Source organism: Pteropus medius, unplaced genomic scaffold (assembly GCF_902729225.1).
Source record: "Pteropus medius unplaced genomic scaffold, Ma_sr-lr_union100, whole genome shotgun sequence".
NCBI classification, from domain to species: Eukaryota; Metazoa; Chordata; class Mammalia; order Chiroptera; family Pteropodidae; genus Pteropus; species Pteropus medius.
Genome location: NW_024345872.1, coordinates 61,117 through 78,264, shown reverse-complemented (window position 1 = coordinate 78,264; position 17,148 = coordinate 61,117). Strand labels below are relative to the sequence as shown.

At 40.3% G+C, this 17,148-nt stretch overlaps 1 long non-coding RNA gene across 1 annotated transcript in view; it reads right to left on the bottom strand.

Moving 5' to 3' along the window:
* Positions 1 to 9,614: 9,614 nt before the first annotated feature.
* Positions 9,615 to 17,148, bottom strand: part of LOC120612298 (uncharacterized) — a 20,314-nt gene continuing 12,780 nt past the window's right edge. Inside the window, exons 3-5 of the long non-coding RNA XR_005655428.1 lie at positions 14,056 to 15,131; positions 11,377 to 11,453; positions 9,615 to 10,011 (exon numbers count right to left, since the gene is read on the bottom strand). This is a non-coding gene — a long non-coding RNA (uncharacterized LOC120612298). The remainder of the gene's footprint in view (positions 10,012 to 11,376; positions 11,454 to 14,055; positions 15,132 to 17,148) is intronic.

Here is a 17,148-nt window from a genome sequence, read left to right as displayed (position 1 = left end):
CCTCCCTCCACTTTAGCAAAAGTGAAGCATATCGTAGGTTTCCACTTTTATTTGAATTCTTAGGACTTTGAGCCTCATTTCACTTGGACTCAGACTAATCATGTTTACAATCTGGGTCAGGATGTTTGTGTAACTGGTGTTTATGGCTCCAAGTTCAAAGTTATTTATAACATGGTAGATTGTAGAAATTCTATTTGGAAAATCTTTAAAAGACATCTAAAAGACATCATTTTCAGTAGGTTGATTCTTTTCCAGGTGGAAAATCTAGAAATCAAAGATGTTGTGAGTACAAAAAGATCTTCACTGCATTGCATAAAAACCTAAGAATGGAAAAGGCTAGGCCAGCCCCCTTCTTTGGCTCAGGGGTCTTTCACAGAGGCTCCAACAGTCGAATGACACCTGGGGTTGGCCTCTTGGATGTCACTCCCCCTCTTTTAATAATTCAGTGTGGGTTTGTCAATAGTGAATCTTTCTATGCCTTTTTTATTGCCAGATTGTGCCATTTTTCATGGTAAGGGATTCTTTAGTTTCTTCCCCGCTGTGTAAAATCAGACTTCCCTTGATTTCTCACAAACTTAAAGGGAATTCTTCCTGTTTTCTCTTTTGACATTCATTGTTCACTCCATGAAAGCTCTTTGTCTGTGATTTTATAGCTTTCTAATGCATCTCCCCCATTCCGGCCTTTCTGACTGAAAAGCAGCTAATCTTTTTAATCATGCCTCCTTTCTGCCATATGGCAGCCTCCCCTCCTCCTGTGCCCTTAATCTCTTTCTATAGTCTTCTCTAGCTCTTCCTCCCCCCTCCCCCTCTATTAGGTATGCCTTTCTGAAAGGGCAGTGACCCAAACTGTCCCGAGGGTATGGCTAATGGGGTGATTGCCCTGACCTCTGCACTCTGGGAGTTTCCACCCAGCAGCAGAGACAAGGTGGTTGGTGAGATGGGAACAAGAGGGTGGAGTATAGGGATGGGGTGAGAGTGGAGTGAGGGGAGAGCAAAGAAGCCAGAGGCTTTACCAGCAGGAGGTAAAAAAAAAAAAAATAATGTACTCATGAGTATATGACAATTAGTAACTAAGTTGAGGTTGACTGCTTAGATATGGTACCCTCCCCTTCCTTTGAGTCCTCTCTACCTCTTGCTTCATTAGATCCCCTTCATGGGAGCACCTTACCTTTTTTGGTCTCTAAGGCTCCTTTCCATATTTATTTGCCACATTTAATTTGGATAAACATACTTGCTCCTGGGGAGGGGTATGTGGATCCACAGTTCGCTGCAGGGTGGGGAGGTGCCAGTGAAGAAATATACTGGCACAAATGTTAGTTATTTTGGAAAAAGAGAAGAGACTGGTTTCTGGACTCTGATGAATAATAAACATGAACAATCCCTTGACATTCTTTGTGCCCAGACAATCCCATGGACCTGGGCTTCTCTGCCTTGGGCCATGAGTATTACTTGCTCAAGAGCTTCTATGAAAAATGAGTAAGAAGACCAAATAAAAACAAAATCAGCCATGGTTCTGAGGATAAAGAACTAACCAGTCTGAGTCGCAGACTTAAGGATTCTCTAAAGGACTGCTTTCAAAGTGACTCATAGTTTTATTCTCGAAAAATTTTTCTGGGTTAGGCTTAAAAGTGAAGATGGGGTTAAGTGAGAGTGGAGAAAGTAAGAGGAGAAAGTGAGGTGCTTTATATATACACGTGGAGCACATCTTTCAAGGACATCTCTTTCTGTCTGCTCCCTTTATACCAAGGACACACACACACACACACACACACACACACACACACACACACACACACAGTGAGAGTTAAAATGGCATGGGAGGGAGGGCTGCAATAGCATCTAGTCCACACTTTTATGACTCACTTTTTTCTCTGGGCCTGAAGTCTAGGCTTACAAATTAATAGAATTCCACTGAGAAAAGGCATCTTTCCTTCCTGGAACTTGGGTTGGATACACCAAGTGGAACTCCCACACACACTCTCAAGTGAGGCCCTATTACATTTCTCCAACAGCCAACTCTCCTGAATTATGAGATTGCACAATGAGCTTGTGAAAGCAAAGAACATGACCAAAGAATGAACTCCTAAAGGAACTTTACCCAGAAGTCATTTGACTTTTTCCCTAGTTTTCCAAAGAGGTTCTTGTCTTGGCAAAACAGTAGGATGAGATAAGTTGGGTACTTTCCTATCCCACTACGTTCTACTCGGAAGACACTTGTTGTCTCTGGTATACTCAGAATTCCTGAACTTCTTGCTTATTTCTAATTTCTGACTGCCAACTGAGTAAATGATATGAATTGTAATTTTAAGGTTCATACTTTCTAGTGAATCATCTCCAGAGTCTTTGGCAAGAACACATGAATGTTAGACTCATAATCGAGAATTACTACATACACTTAGTGTTCATATATGCAATTATCTGAGGGAAAAATTCACTGTCATTGCATTTGCTGAGTGAACAATAGAGTATTACCAGAGCCATAGATATAAACACTCATATACCTGGGTTTGGAAAATTGTGGCTTTTCAGACTAAAAATACTTGTTTCACTTACTGTATAATTCAACTGAAAAACCTCTATGAACCAGACACAGGACCACCTCTTAAATGAATCGTGGGTAATTTCCATGAAATATTCTCTAAGTCATGTGCCGAGTAAAAAGTTGAGATGGATTTTCCCTACACATAGCAGAAATAATCTGCGTTATTCTGGCTGGTTCGTGAGAAACAACAAATAGAGAAAGAGAGACTACAAAAAATAAGAGCAAATGTTTGCAGATATTCAGCAGACAGTGTGCCTTGTACCCAGAAGACACACAGTGAGTGTGTGCTGAAAGGCATATAGACAATGAAACTTGATTCTATTTACCAGCCATTGGAATCTTCAGGTAGCCGCCAGGATGAAATGCAACACTCCATTTACTACTAAGTCTAGAACTCAGAGATGCTGAAAAAAATATCCAGAGCATCCAAGATATCATATCTACACCTCTTCCCCTACCCCTGCAACAAACACAGCTCTGGAGAAGTAGAGGTTGACTGCTCCCCGGTTTTTTTACCAAGGACACACACGCACACACACAGAGGTTGACTAGTTGGCTTTCTTCTCTCAAAATGAGAGACTTCGGTTCCATTTTTCTGTAAAATTGTTCTAACATCTAATTTTGAAAAGTGAAGGTCTATTTAAATGATGTGCATATCAATTTGTCAACTAGCTGCTCAAGGCAATGATAATAATCATGGGGACTGAGATAGAAGGGGTTGAAGATTTTAATATTGGAAAACCAAAAGCACTGACCACATCCGGAGTACAACTTTCTGGTAGAATAGATTTCTAGAAATCGATGACCGTAGAGTTTTCACACTTTTCACTTAGCAGGGGATGTACTTAGATTGTTCTGGCTCCCAAGGAAGTATACCCGGTGGTTCTATTAATACAGTGGTGATTCTGAAAAATCTTATAGTTAAAAAGAATAAGTTACAGTAAATGGGGTATTCTTATCTTGATGATAATAACATTGTAACTGTTCAATATTCCAAAGGGTACCAATGATGTCCTCAGCCCAGGAAAAGTCTAACTTCTGCCTTCTTGGTTATTTGCCATGTGATTTAGAATACTTTTTTAGCCCGAGGTCACTCTTTTAAAGTTGCAAGTTCCTGGGCAAACTGCGTAGGTATCTCTCAACAACTCCCACTATTTTCATTTCACATTAAGAAGTGGAAAAGCAAGAGTTCTTTTCTACATTTTCCTGAAGCATTGTTTGGAGAACTGCGGCAGAAGACTCCAGGGAACTGCACAAGCAGAGAACTAGGACTAGACATATTGAGACTGCTATTGTGTATAAGAGACAGAAGAGTGTCAGTGCTCTCACTGTTGCAATGAGTACAGTAGAAGTGTGTGAGTGTGGGCATGTGGCTTTAATCCTAAGAATGCATGATTGTCACGTCAATTCCTTCACCATTAACCTCTGGAAGTTGGGACTAACAACTCTGTCTTTTCTCTGAAGCTATATACAGTTCCTATATTCTCAGGGAGGGCCTGAAGCATTTCCTCTATTTCCTCTGCATGAGCGCTCCTGAGACCCTATTATACTTATGGGAGCTTTGATGGTCAAGGTCTATATTCTTTAACAGATCTGGTGTGAGGAGGAGTGACTTGGACTAAAAGCAGCCCCAATTTAAGAAACAGATATCAAATACTAGCTAAGGTTTCCACAGGGCAGCTAAAAGGGAGAGACTGATCAATTACAAATCGAGACTGGCTAGCCAAAAGCCAGACTTCTCCACCACAACCTGATGGTAGGACAAAATGTCGTCAAACAACAGTGTTACCAACAGCTGACTCTTTTGAGTTTGCCCTGTTAGGAAAGTCTGCCTTGGGGGATTCAATAAAGCAGCTGGCAAGTTGGAGAAGCCAAGTGTTACTTCATCCAAGGAAGCCTGGATGAAGTAATCTAATAGCAACAGTTCTGCTGGACCCAAGAGCAGAGGAATGGCTGTTCTGGAAGAAGCAACCTGAGCCAGAGTGCTTGGCAGAATCCCAGATACAGGTCCTGGGTGCTGGCTCCTCAGTCTTACCCAGAGAACAGAAGCCCGAAGCAGCCCTGAGCACTTCCCACCATCTTGTTACTTATGACGTATAGTCAGCCATTTTGCCTCACTAGGCCTCATTTTTTTTTGTTTGTAAAATGGGATTAAAGGGAGAAACTCATGCTTTGAATCCAACAAGACCAGGGTTCAAATCCCTACTCTACTATTTCCTGTTTGATCTTGAGCAATTAATTAACCTCTTGAACTTTCAGTTCCTCATCCACAAAATATGGGAAATAACACTTATTATGTAGGGCTTAGGAAAGAAAACAATGTATGTAAACATAGTAAGCAATCGGTAAATATTTGTTGGATCAATAAATGCATAGTAGTGCTTGGAATATAATAGGTGATTTTTAAGTGGAGGTGCATCTTCTTTCTTCCTCAACCAGGTAGGATATGAGACCATATAGTGAGACAAATTATTTTTACTGGAGCCATAGGATCCAGATAACCTAATATACTAGCAATTTTAAGTCTACACCTTCTGTGTTCCCCCTGCTCCACCAGCATGGGTTCTATTCTGACCAGAAATGTATATCTTACTTACACTGATGGTAAATATGTCACGGTTAAAGGCAAACATACCAAGATTACCAAGCTAATATAAAAAAGGGGGAATAATCCCTATTTATGGAAAAATGTGCACATGTTTATATAAATGTTCAGAGTTCTGTATGTAACCTCAAGGGGTTCATAGGTCATCTAAAGCTCTGGGTTAAGGATGTCTGCTACACAAGACTAGAGAGGTAGGGTAACTGGTCAGATTGCTATCAAGTAGATGAAAATTTTAAAAATAACATTACTTACTTTTTAAATCTTAATTCTAAAAGAACCTTGCTTTACATTCTTATCTCCCATCTTTTTTTCCTATTTCCTTCTCTTTGAAGATGATCACAAGTCTTTCTTAAAAAGATAAAAATCATAGCTGATATGTAGCACTTCTGTCTGTCTTCACTTTCTGATGTTGAAGTTAGCATGCTCTATAGTTGGTTGTCAGTAATCATTTTAGTTTAATTGTAATTTGTGTTGCTCCATATGTCATTAATACTATTATGATAATCACTGTTTGGACTCTTGAGCTGCCATGTATATCCCTGTAGTTATATATGCAGATCTATGCCCATTGACCATTAGTGTCACACTACATATATAAGTTTGTCTTTTGGTCTCTAGTTTCAGCTTGAAGCTCTTTATCCCCTGGTCTTGTCAATTGTCCTTTCTTAGAAAGAGCAGCAGCCCTAGCCCTAATTGTGGCTTATCTAACATTCTGTTTGTTGCAGTCTTCACCAGCAACTGTAGTCTGTGTTTTAAAGTCGTGACTTAGCATATCTTTATAGCATTTCTCTGTCCACCCAGCTTGTGGTTGTTCCACTTCAATTTGTCATACTGCAGCTGTGTGAATACGAGACAGTCATCCAGTTTTCATTGTAAAGAGTCTGTGCTTCAATGATTATTGTTTCTTTACAAGTAGATTGGCTATGTTCCTGGACCTGACCTGTTATTGAATATTGAGTACAGCTCTTGGATTATGCTGGTAAAGCAAAGGTCTGTTATTATAGCTTACATCAATGATGTAATTCTGGACACACATGCTTGTAATTTTGTCCAGGAGTCAATCCCAAAAGGTTTCTGATGGTGAACTTTGGTTCAGTGGAAAGTAGCATTTGTTTTTAAAGATGGGAATGATAGACTTCTTTACTATATTAGTGGTCAAATGAGTCAGACAGAATGTTCTGACCAGCTGAAAAATTTCGTTTGTGAGTCACTTCCTCCTTCATTGTGTCTTACCAAATACCCTCCCTCCTAAGCTTAAAATTTGTATACTGTCCTCTAAAAGTATGAGTGGCCCCATAAAATCCTATTATATGAGTTCTCTACATTGTCATTAGATTTCAAACACCATGTTTATGGTTCAAACCGTATATTTAACTTTGTTTTTTAGACCCCACCTATTTAGGATCTACGAGAATGTTCTTAAGGCTCTTTCCCTAAATCTGCTTTGCCATGGCTCTGGGGGTCCCCTTGGGGCCCTCCCATAGCAGAAAATAAGCTCTTTAATTTACAAGAGAATAAACAGAATATGAAGAACAAGAGAAACGAAACTGAGTAGCAAGGTAAAGACTGCCTAACATCAAAGGCCTCTTCATGCTAGTAGAAAGTAGAAGACCACAGCCTCCCTTTGATTTGCGGGCTGCTCACTTTGGTCCATTCCCTAATTCTACCCTCTCTTCCTCTCTCCTGTTTCACCACCCTTTGGGGGAAAAAAAACCCACAGTATGTTGGGGCTGCTGACCTTGTGGTAGCTCTTACTGTCTGGTGGCTCATGCTGAGAAGCTGGAATAATTTGCATGGTGGGAGAGGGAAAGGGAGTTAATGTCAGTGTGTGGGCATATAGGGCAATTGTCTGGGTGGTAGGCATACTCAGCTAAAGCTGTAAATGGAGTTAGCTCTCCTGAGAAATGAAACCCCAGAAGCCCAGGGGCATGACATGCCTTTGGTGTAAGAAAGCAGCTGAGAGAGGGCAGAAAATGCCTGTCCTAATCCCAACCACAAAATATTGAGTTTGGGGATGAGGGTGGTCTACAGAGGACTTCCTAGCAATGAGATTTTTCTGATCTTGGTGATTATAAACCTAAATCTGGAGGATGTGTATAAAGAAGAGCAAAGAGCAAAATCACAAATGAAATGTTGTTGGCATTCACTTATTTTGCTTGTCCTATCTTCCAGGGACTCAGGGCTTTTCTGATATTTGGTGCTCCTTTGAACAATTCTCTGTCCAGCTTCCCCAGCTCAAGTGTTGCCAAGCATCCCCAAAGTTCATCACAGTGGAAACCATGAGTTGGATGCCAGACCCACTCCATAACAAGGTCTTAGCTTCAGCTGGACTGCCTTCTCTGTGGCTCCCAGGCAGTTTGGTGTCAAGCAATGAGATGTGGGTGGGAACATACTCTTTTGCTCTTTCCCACTGCACATAGGCAGATCTCCCCTTTCCCATTGTCTATTCACCAGGCCCCTCCATAAGTACCACTATCCCCTCTCCCTGGCTCTCATTCATGATTTCAAATTTTGGGTCAACTTAATGTAGTCCTTGTCCCTAAAGAAGGTCAATGATACTTCTTTTGAACCTGTCTTACTCTCTTCCCCTAATAATTTTTTTTTTATTTGTAAGCTATTTACTTAGGCCACTTCTAGGTGTCTGAAACAGATCAAACAATCAAATCCAAGTCTCAGTGTTGATGGCAGATAGATAATGGCTCACTCTGCTACTTTTCTCAGGCAAGTTATACATTTTAATAGGACCTTTCAATACATTAGCTTAAGGGTTGGCATACCTTCTCTGCAAAGAGTGAAATAATAAATATTTTAGGCTTTGAGGGCCTTGTAGTCTCTGTTGCAACTATTCTGTTCTGCTATTGTAACCTTACATTAGCAATACACAATTCATTAACAAATTCGAGTGGCTGTGTTCTAATAAATAAACAAACGAACAAACAAACAAACAAACAAATTGAATTTTATGTAATATTCACTGTCACAAAATATTGTTCTCCTTTTTTTCCCATCAAGTACAATGGGATAGATAGACAATCAACAAGTAAATAAACAATAAACATATAATTTCAAATTGTGATAAATGCAGGAAGAAACACAAAGTGCAGTTATAGAGAATGAGGAGAAAGCATACTTAGAAATTGTGGTCAGGGAAGGAGAACTTGTGTATAAGGGTATTTTTTATTAAGGAGGTAGCCTGATGAAGAGAAGCCAGGAGTAGGGGAAAGAAAGTACATTCCAGGCAGAAGACTCAGCATGTGTTGGGGTCCTGAGACAGTAAAATGCTTGCCTTGTTCACAGACCTGAAAGGAGACAGTATGACTAGTAGGATTGGAGGAGTAGGTGGGAGAAGTAGGCAAAGGCCAGATTACATAGAGCCTTGTAGACCACTGAGAGAGTATAGAATTTATATAAAGTGCAAAGAAAGCCCTTTTAAAGATTACTCCAGCTAATGTGTGGTGAATAGACTGGAAGGAAGGAGCAAGTACAAGTCGGTTAACCATTCAAAAGTTTATTACAGTAGTATGAGCAAGAAGTGATGGTGGCTTAGATTAGGGTGTTGTCAGTGAAAATAAAGAAAATGTATTTAGAGCTAGAAACTATAGAACTTGCTGATTAGATGTTGGAGGTGAGGGAGATAGCAGAATCAAGAATGATTCGCTAGTTTCTGGCTTCAATAGCAGTAGATGGTAGTTCTTTATGATGAGATGGAAAAGACAGGGAAAGACACAGTTATATTGAAGGGATAGGGAGGAGGGCATTAATAAAGAGTTCTATTTTGGACAGCTTAAGTTTAAGATGCCTTTGAGATTTTCATGGAGATCTCTAAGCAGTTGGTCATGTGAGTCTAACATTTGGAGAAAAGTTTTGGGTTGGGAGTATACATACAGAAGAAGTCAACATAGAGATGATATTTAATGCAATGGGAATTGAGGATATCACTTAAGGAGAGGGTGCAGATAGAGAAGAAACTCCAGGAACTAGTGCCGAGGCACTCCAAAATTTAAATATTAGAGAAAAAGAGGAGCTTTCAAAACAGACTTAAAGGGAGTAGTCAAAGATACAGGAGAATTTTTTTTTAATGTATAGTGACACAGAAGCTGAGAAAGAAGACTGTTGGAGAGAAAATACTAAACTCTGTTGAACACTACTAGAAGATCGGTTAATGTGGATAAAAAGGATACTATTGAATTTGGTGATATAAAAATCTTAAGTGACCTTAGGGAGAGGTTTTGGTGGGTGATAGGGATAGACTGGCAATGGCTGAGGTTAACAGAGATGTAAGGCATGGTGAGATTAGCCTCATATGGCCAGTTCCAGAGCTGTGATCTGGAATGAATGACGTGGTAGTTTGGCAGTTTCCAGGACAGTTACTCCCTCAGGCAGCATTGAGTGACATGGTCTTCATGGCCTGGTATGGCTCCTTCCACTCTTTCATGGTGGGTTTAAGAGGAATAAAATGCTCATTGATTTATTTATTCAGCAAATATTTATTGAGTAATTAACAAGTGCCATGTATTCTAGATGCTGGAGATACTATACAGAACAAAACAGACAAAATCTCCTGCCCTGGCGAAGCAGACATTCTAGCCACTAGTAAAGCCAAGTAAAAAGACAATTATAATCAGGACTATTAGGTACTATGACATAACGAAGATACATTAGTCAAGGTAATTAATTCTAGCTGCTATAACAAACAATCCTCACATCTCAGTGATTCAATGCAATAAAAGTTTGTCATTCACAGGCAAATGTAGGTCAAGTACTTCTCCTGGCCAGCTGTCCTTTAAGTAGTGTTTCAAGATCCATGTTCTTTATGTCATATGGCTTCACCATCCTCAGAGTCTGCCAATGAATCCTCTGTTTTCTGCAGGTTAATAAGCAAAGACAACCCCTTGGAGTATCACATAGCATGATTTATGGCCAGATTTGGAAATTACTAGAAGCCATTCTAATGGCAAGAGAGGCTGGGAAATGTAATCTTCCTCATCACCCAGTAAGGAAATGGAGTTAGTGAGAAAGTAACCATTCTCTGCCACTGAAATGTAGGGCACTAAGTGGGTTCAGAGGAGGAGCTTTTGATATTTACTTAAGGTGTCAAGAAAGGGTTCCTGGATGAAGTAACATCTATACTAAAGACCTGAAGGTAAAGGAAGAATTAACCTGGTGAAGTGAGGTTAAGAATGTTCCAAGCAGAGGGAATAGCAGGTGCTAATGATGGGAAGTGAGAGAGAAAATGATTTGTTTGAGGAACTGTGTGAAGTTCAGCATGGCCAGAGTACATGAGCTTACGAATAGTAACAGATGAGAATGAAATAGGAGGCCTGTGCCAAGGGTGGGCAGACCTTTAGGCTGATGTTTACAGATAGAAGAAGAATCAAGAATGCCTCCAGGGCAACTGGTCCCTAATGAAGGCTCCAGATAAGAGGTACTAGGGAAGAAGTTTTGAACTCAAAGGCCTTCAGTGGCTAAGCAGAAAAGTTGAGAGTTTAAAACAGTAGAGAACAGAGTGGCCAGTTAGCTCAGTTGGTTAGAGCATGGTGCTAATAAAACAGTAGAGAGCAATAGTACCTACAGGGAGGTGGAGTGTGCTTGCTGTGCCTAAATATATTAAATTCAAAAACAAAACAAACCACTATGCAGGACAAACGAACCTCATCTCCTGTAGATTTCTGTTTGAAGGCTTCTACAGAGTACTTACATTCACCAAGGAGTGCAGGTCAAAAACAGGAGACAGGACGTTTTCAGAAACAAGATTTTGCATTTAAGTGAATTGTCAACATCTTGGTTTACAAAAGATGGTTCACTTTCCTTCTATTGTATTTGGTTAACTGGCTAGTAAGACTGCAAGTTTCTTAAAGACAGAAATGGGGTTGTCTTATTTCATGTTAATGATGATGATGATGATGATGATGATGATGCTAGACACTGCTGTAAATGCTTTATTAACCTACAAAGTCCTCATAACAACCTGTGGAGGAGGTACTATTATTATATCCATTTTTATATGAGGAAACTGAGAGTAAGTTCACAGTGACTTGCCTAACATCATAAAGTTAGACAGTGACAAAGCTGGGATTTGAACCATAGCAAAATGCCCCTATAGTCTATGCTCTAGCCGAAGTCTGCCTCTCAACCAACATTATTCTATACTGCCTCACAGCAAGTATTTACTGGGTCTCAACTCTGGGCACTGGGTGAAATTCTGAAAAAAGCAATGAAGAAGACTCACCTCTATCCTCGAGGCGTTATCAGTCTATTGCAGGAGCCCACTAGTCAAGTCTGGCCTGCTGCCTGTTTCTTTATGGCCTGTGACCAAGAACTGGTTGTTACATTTTTAAATGGTTGAAAATAAAATTAAAAAAAAAATATATATATATATATATAGCATGGCACATGAAAATTACATGAAATTTAAACTTCAGTATAGATAAATAAAGATTTATGAGAACACAGCCAGAATCATTGTTTTATGTATTGTCTATGACTGCTTTCATGATACAACCAGGAGAGTTGAATAGTTGCAGCAGAAATTGTATGGCCCACAAAGCCTAAAATATTTATGATCTAGTCCTTTACCTAAAAAGTATGCTGACTCTGGTCTATTGGATCATATAAATATGTAAACATAATTTCAATACAAAATGAAGGAAGGCAGCATTCTTCGGTGGGAAAAAGTATAGGCTTAGACTCAATGGAAACCAACAGACTTGGATTTGAAGCCCAGCTCCATTTCTACTAGCTGCATGATGTTGGATGAGTTACTTAACTTCTTTGAACCTGTTCCCCAGATAATAAGGCTAATAATGCCTTTTGTGTATACCATTGTGAGGACTAGAGATAATGTATGAATAGTGTTTGCACAAAACACTGAAAAATGATACTACTAGTAATAATAATAATAATGTCAATAGTGTGTTATGATAGGGGAAGCAAGGCAATGTAAACACGGCACATGGACACCTAAAACATTTTAGAGGGTTTACAGAAAGCTTCCTAGAGAAAGTGACCTTTGAGTTGGCCTCTGGCATCAGATGGACCTATTTTAACTTACAGTTCTTTCACTTACCAGCTGTGTGACTCTGGGCAGATTACCATTTGGAGCCTCATTTCCATCATAGGTAAAATAAGGATAACAACAACAACAACAACAACAACAACAACAACAACACTGAGTTCACAGAGGCATTCTGAGGATTAAATGAGATGATGCATATGCAACACATAATGCTATGTTTGGCAAGTGGTAAGTATTCAATAAAAGTCAGTCATTGTCTCTGATGGTATTGTGGTTGTTATTATGGTTCAGGATGCAGGATTTGAAGGCAGAGAGATTTGGGCTTGTATTCTGGCCCTGGGCAAGTTATTTAAATCCTCTAACTCTTAGATATCTCATCTGTAAAATGGAGTTAGCTACACTAACTGGGTAGGGTGGTTATTAGGGTTAAATGATATAATCTTCTTAGCCAATGTCTGGCAGATAGTAAGTGCTCAATAAACGGTAGCTATTGTTATTAGGAATAATGATGGCAACAGTAAGCACTTGATAAATGTTATCAGATGACAACTAACTAGTGGGTCCAAAGTATTCATATTCAGTAGTTGAGAGAGGAAAATCCACCACTTCAGCTTTGACATTATAAAGTAGATATGAAACTGTCTCTAATTTAAAAGCTTTGATATCTTATATATACTAAAGTATTTTCAGAATTTCCTGTTATTTAGTAACCTCTAGTCCTAAACCAGTATATAAATATGACTTATGAGTGTGTGTGAAAGTTACTAAGCAATATGGGGAAATTGTCCTGCTGGCTACTTTTTACCATCAATAAATAACCCATCATTCGATGAAGCAACAATCTCATTTCCTTAAGAAAATAGTAGAGGACATCAGTCAGAACTTTAAAAAGCCCTGTTTTGTAAGCCTTTGGTAAATATATATTTAGATAATGATAAACCAAGACCTTAGAGTGGATTCATAGTCTACTCCCACCTCCACCTCCTCCCCTGCCCCCCACTTCTGTGGCTGGGGTTACGTAAGTAAATGGAAAAATGTTCAGAAACCAGAAGCTCTATTCCGACATTTGGACTGATTAAACTTCCTAACCCCATTTCCTTCTGTGGCTTTTTCCTACTCAGGCCAATAGCTCCCATACAAGACTGGCCCTCAGAAAAGTCATGCAGCAGATCAACTTTCTTTTTGCCTCCTTCTAGGTTTCCTTTTCACTCCTTTCTGCTCTGGGTTCCCAGTATCTTCATGCTGCTCTCCAGTTACCCCAAATCTCTCCCTGCAAAGTCCTGTATGAAATAACTTTCTAGGGCATAGAAAGCCCATGCCATTCTTCCCATTAAAACAGACCTGTCCTGTAACTCTCTCCTTCAGAGCTCTCCTATTGATTTCCAAGGCAATAGGCTATAAAACTATAACAGTGTAGTTACTTCCCACTGTCTCAACTTTGGCATGCTAACATATCCAGTTCATTGACTCCCAAAGAACAGGTTCAGGAGCTCTTCCATGACACCAGGCTATGAGTCTTAGGTTTCTTAGAGTTGGGGTGGGGTTGCTACATGAAACCCATGGTAGCTGTGAAGCAGGCATTCTGCCCACAACAGTGCATTCACAAAACTCCTGCTCTGTGAAGTCAACTGGGGCAGGCTTGTGATGAAGGTTAAATAAGGATAATAACAATATCAACCTCCCAGGGATATTCTGATGATTAAATTAAGTAATATATGTGAATTTTTGCAGAACAATGCCTGACACAGTGTGAGTGTCCAGTGAATAGACACTTAGTTGTTCTTATTCCCACCCATTGAAGACTGGATGGCTAGCCTGCAAGGATTCTGATCCAATACAACTCCTGAGTGCAATTGGTGTCTCTCACAGTGCTCCTTTTTAGAGCCCACTTACCCAGTCCTTCTAGAGCAGTACGCACCCTCCACATAAGGATTATATTTGTGGCTTCTGCTCTCTTCTTTTCCTCACCTATCCAGCCTCTTCTGCCTGCTTGCCTGCTGCTGACTCATTTACCATCCATGCTAAAAGCCCTCGTGTCTTTTCTCTCACAATAACCCAGAGGTTATATACTGGCAGCAAATAGGTACTGTGAACATACTTGTTCAGCTCATATGATAATTTTTTAAAGATTTCAGTTGGTTGACAACATTTAAAAATCAGGAGATTTCCTGTAAAAACCTGAGTTTTTGGCTTTTTTAAGTCTTAAAATCCAGCGACACATGCCCCCAATATAGTTGTCAAATATCCATTGCTTCTGGGTGGTGCCTGCCCCCTTAAAACCAGTTATATCCTTTCTGGCTTGCCACTGTCCCCAGCAGACATGCTTCTCTCTTACTAACACCAGTAATAGCACTTTAGAGCCCACCAGGAAGAGCCTAAATGAGATATTAAAACTGAAGCCTGAATTGGTGGCAACAGAGAACAAGCTTATCTTCCCTGGAGGTCAGGGAAGGGGCTTATCTTGCCTATCTCTGCTTCCTGGAGAGAAGAGATGAGATGTTTCTTTCATTCTGGGGAAGGTTGCCCTTTGCTGGACAATGGGCCAAACGATCTGTTCTAATGGAAAAAGGGAAATATATATATATATGTATGTGTGTGTGTGTGTATAGACACTGAATGTTTACATCCTGTTATAAGTGCATCTGTCCTCAAACAAGGAAGTCCACATGTGTCTATTTCAACTAAGCAGTCTATCTTCCCCCAAAACTAAGGCTTTGCCTGTGGAGTTTATAGGGCTGTATGTTATTCAAATACTTTGGACTGCTTTGTAAATACATTGATGGATATTCTCTTGGAAAACTTTCCGAAAGCTCTCTGCAGGGTAGGATAGAAAGAATACTCAATGTTAGTTAAGCCAAACTTCTCCAGAGGAACAGTCAACATCCGGGGGAACCAGGATAGTCGCAAACCCAGCGGCCAGGCATGGCAGGGATGCTTGTAGGAGTGCATCTGCCAGAAGCGTCTGCAGTCTAAGGAAGAAAAATAAGAGTTCAGTTCTTATGAGCTTGGGGTAATGATAATAAACACTTACTTAGTTTACTACTACAGATAAGGCACTGTTCCATTACCTCAGAACAATCCAATGAAGCAGGTCCCATTATAATGTCCATTTTCATCAACGAGGAATCTGAGGCACAATGGTTAAGTAACTAGCTAAGGTTGTGAAAGCAGTTGGTATCAAGATGAGGATTCTAACCCAGGCAGTTGGCCTGTAGAGTTTCTACTCCTAACTACTATACCATGGTTCTCAGTAAGGTCACAGGAACACCAGCAACTGCATCATCTGAGAACGGTTTAGAAATGCAAATTCTCGGGCTCCATCCCCAGACTGCCCCAATCAGACACTCTGGAGACAGATCCAGAAATCTGTTTTTAACAAACCCTCCAGGTGACTCTGAGGCAAGCTTAGGGGATAAGGACTCCCAACAATTGAAATGAGCACAGCAGGTTGCCTACTGGAAAGAATTGGCAGACTGTGTCGTCATTTGAATGAGAATTGAAAGGCTTGGGGGAGGAGGTGGAGAGAAATTGCTTTCCCACCAACTTGTCCCAGTACCTGTGATTTCATTATTAGCCATCCATTCCTTTGGATTGTGAAGGCTGAATGACTTAGAAGACATCTATTAAAATGCAAATATCCCTGTTCAAAGGAATGCCGTAAGCCAATTCTCTGTGGAATTTTAAGAAGAGTGACCAAAGATTTCTGTTTGCTGAGACTGAAGTGTTTCTGGGAATGCAGGTCTTTTCAGTGCTAAAATAAGAACAGTCCCTCCACCATTCGGATCTGCCTAGGACTGAGTGGTTCCTGGGATATGAGACTTTTGGCACTAAAACCAGAAAATCCTAGGCAAAGCTGGACAAGATGGACATTCCATAACATGGATAACAGAATTGCATATGAGAAGCATGGAATGAACTATAGTAGGTATTGTCACATGGATGACTTGGAAGCCACATAGCTAAAGATGAGTGGCTTAAACATGAGTCTGACAGGAACAGTTTCAGGATCATATTTTCCAAACTAAAGCAAATGGATGGAGGTAAACTTTTGCATCCAACAAAGACCCATGGGTTATTAGGATATGTAACTGCAGCACCAGAACCTTACATGAAATTTAGTGCTGAAAGATAAAGGTTAAGAATTACTCTCCCAGAAGTTATATAAACGGCAGTACATACATAAGACAGAATACAATGTCCCCATTTAAAAGTATGGTAACGAAGAATCTTAAAGCCATGGGAAAATGCTACTTAAGGGGAAAAATCAGGCAGTAAAATGGTAGCTATCATTTTGAGGTAGTAGGATCTCAACCATGTCAGGAAAGTGTGCAGCAATAAAGGCTGGGAGAGAAATATGCTACAATGTTATTTTGGTTACTTCTGGATGGTGGGATCATGCATGGATGATGTTTTCCTGCTTCTTGATTCTTGTCCGTAACTCCCAAATTTCTACATTACCATGTAATCAGCCAATAAACAAAATAAATAAATGAGGGGAACAAGAAGACTTCTCCATGGTGGACATGTTAGAGGAGAATCACCCAACATGGGAGGTGCTGAGAAGTGTGGACCTTTCCCAGGGAAGACTCTCCAGCATGCAGCTGTGGGGAAAGAGACCCGGGCACCTTTGACTGGGGCTGAACAGAACACAGAGGACTACGCCACTGCCAGGAAGGAGGTGGGGCTCACGTTTTCCTCAGACAACCTGTGGCAACAAGGGAGGGATCTCACTTCTGCTATAACCAACCATTGCCTGATTTTGCAGAGACTGCTGCTCTGGCTATATTGTTGCCGCCATCTGCCAACTTTGTTGAAAACTTAACCGGGAAGCTTGGCTGGACAATGTAGTTGGATATAGGACAGTGTAGTTGAGATTTAAAAGTATGTCTTTTGACCATTTATATAGCCTAGCTTTGGAGTCAATTTAGTTATGCAACATTAAAGGGGTAGATACTCATGGAAGGCTGTGGAGGTGGGGTGGGGGTG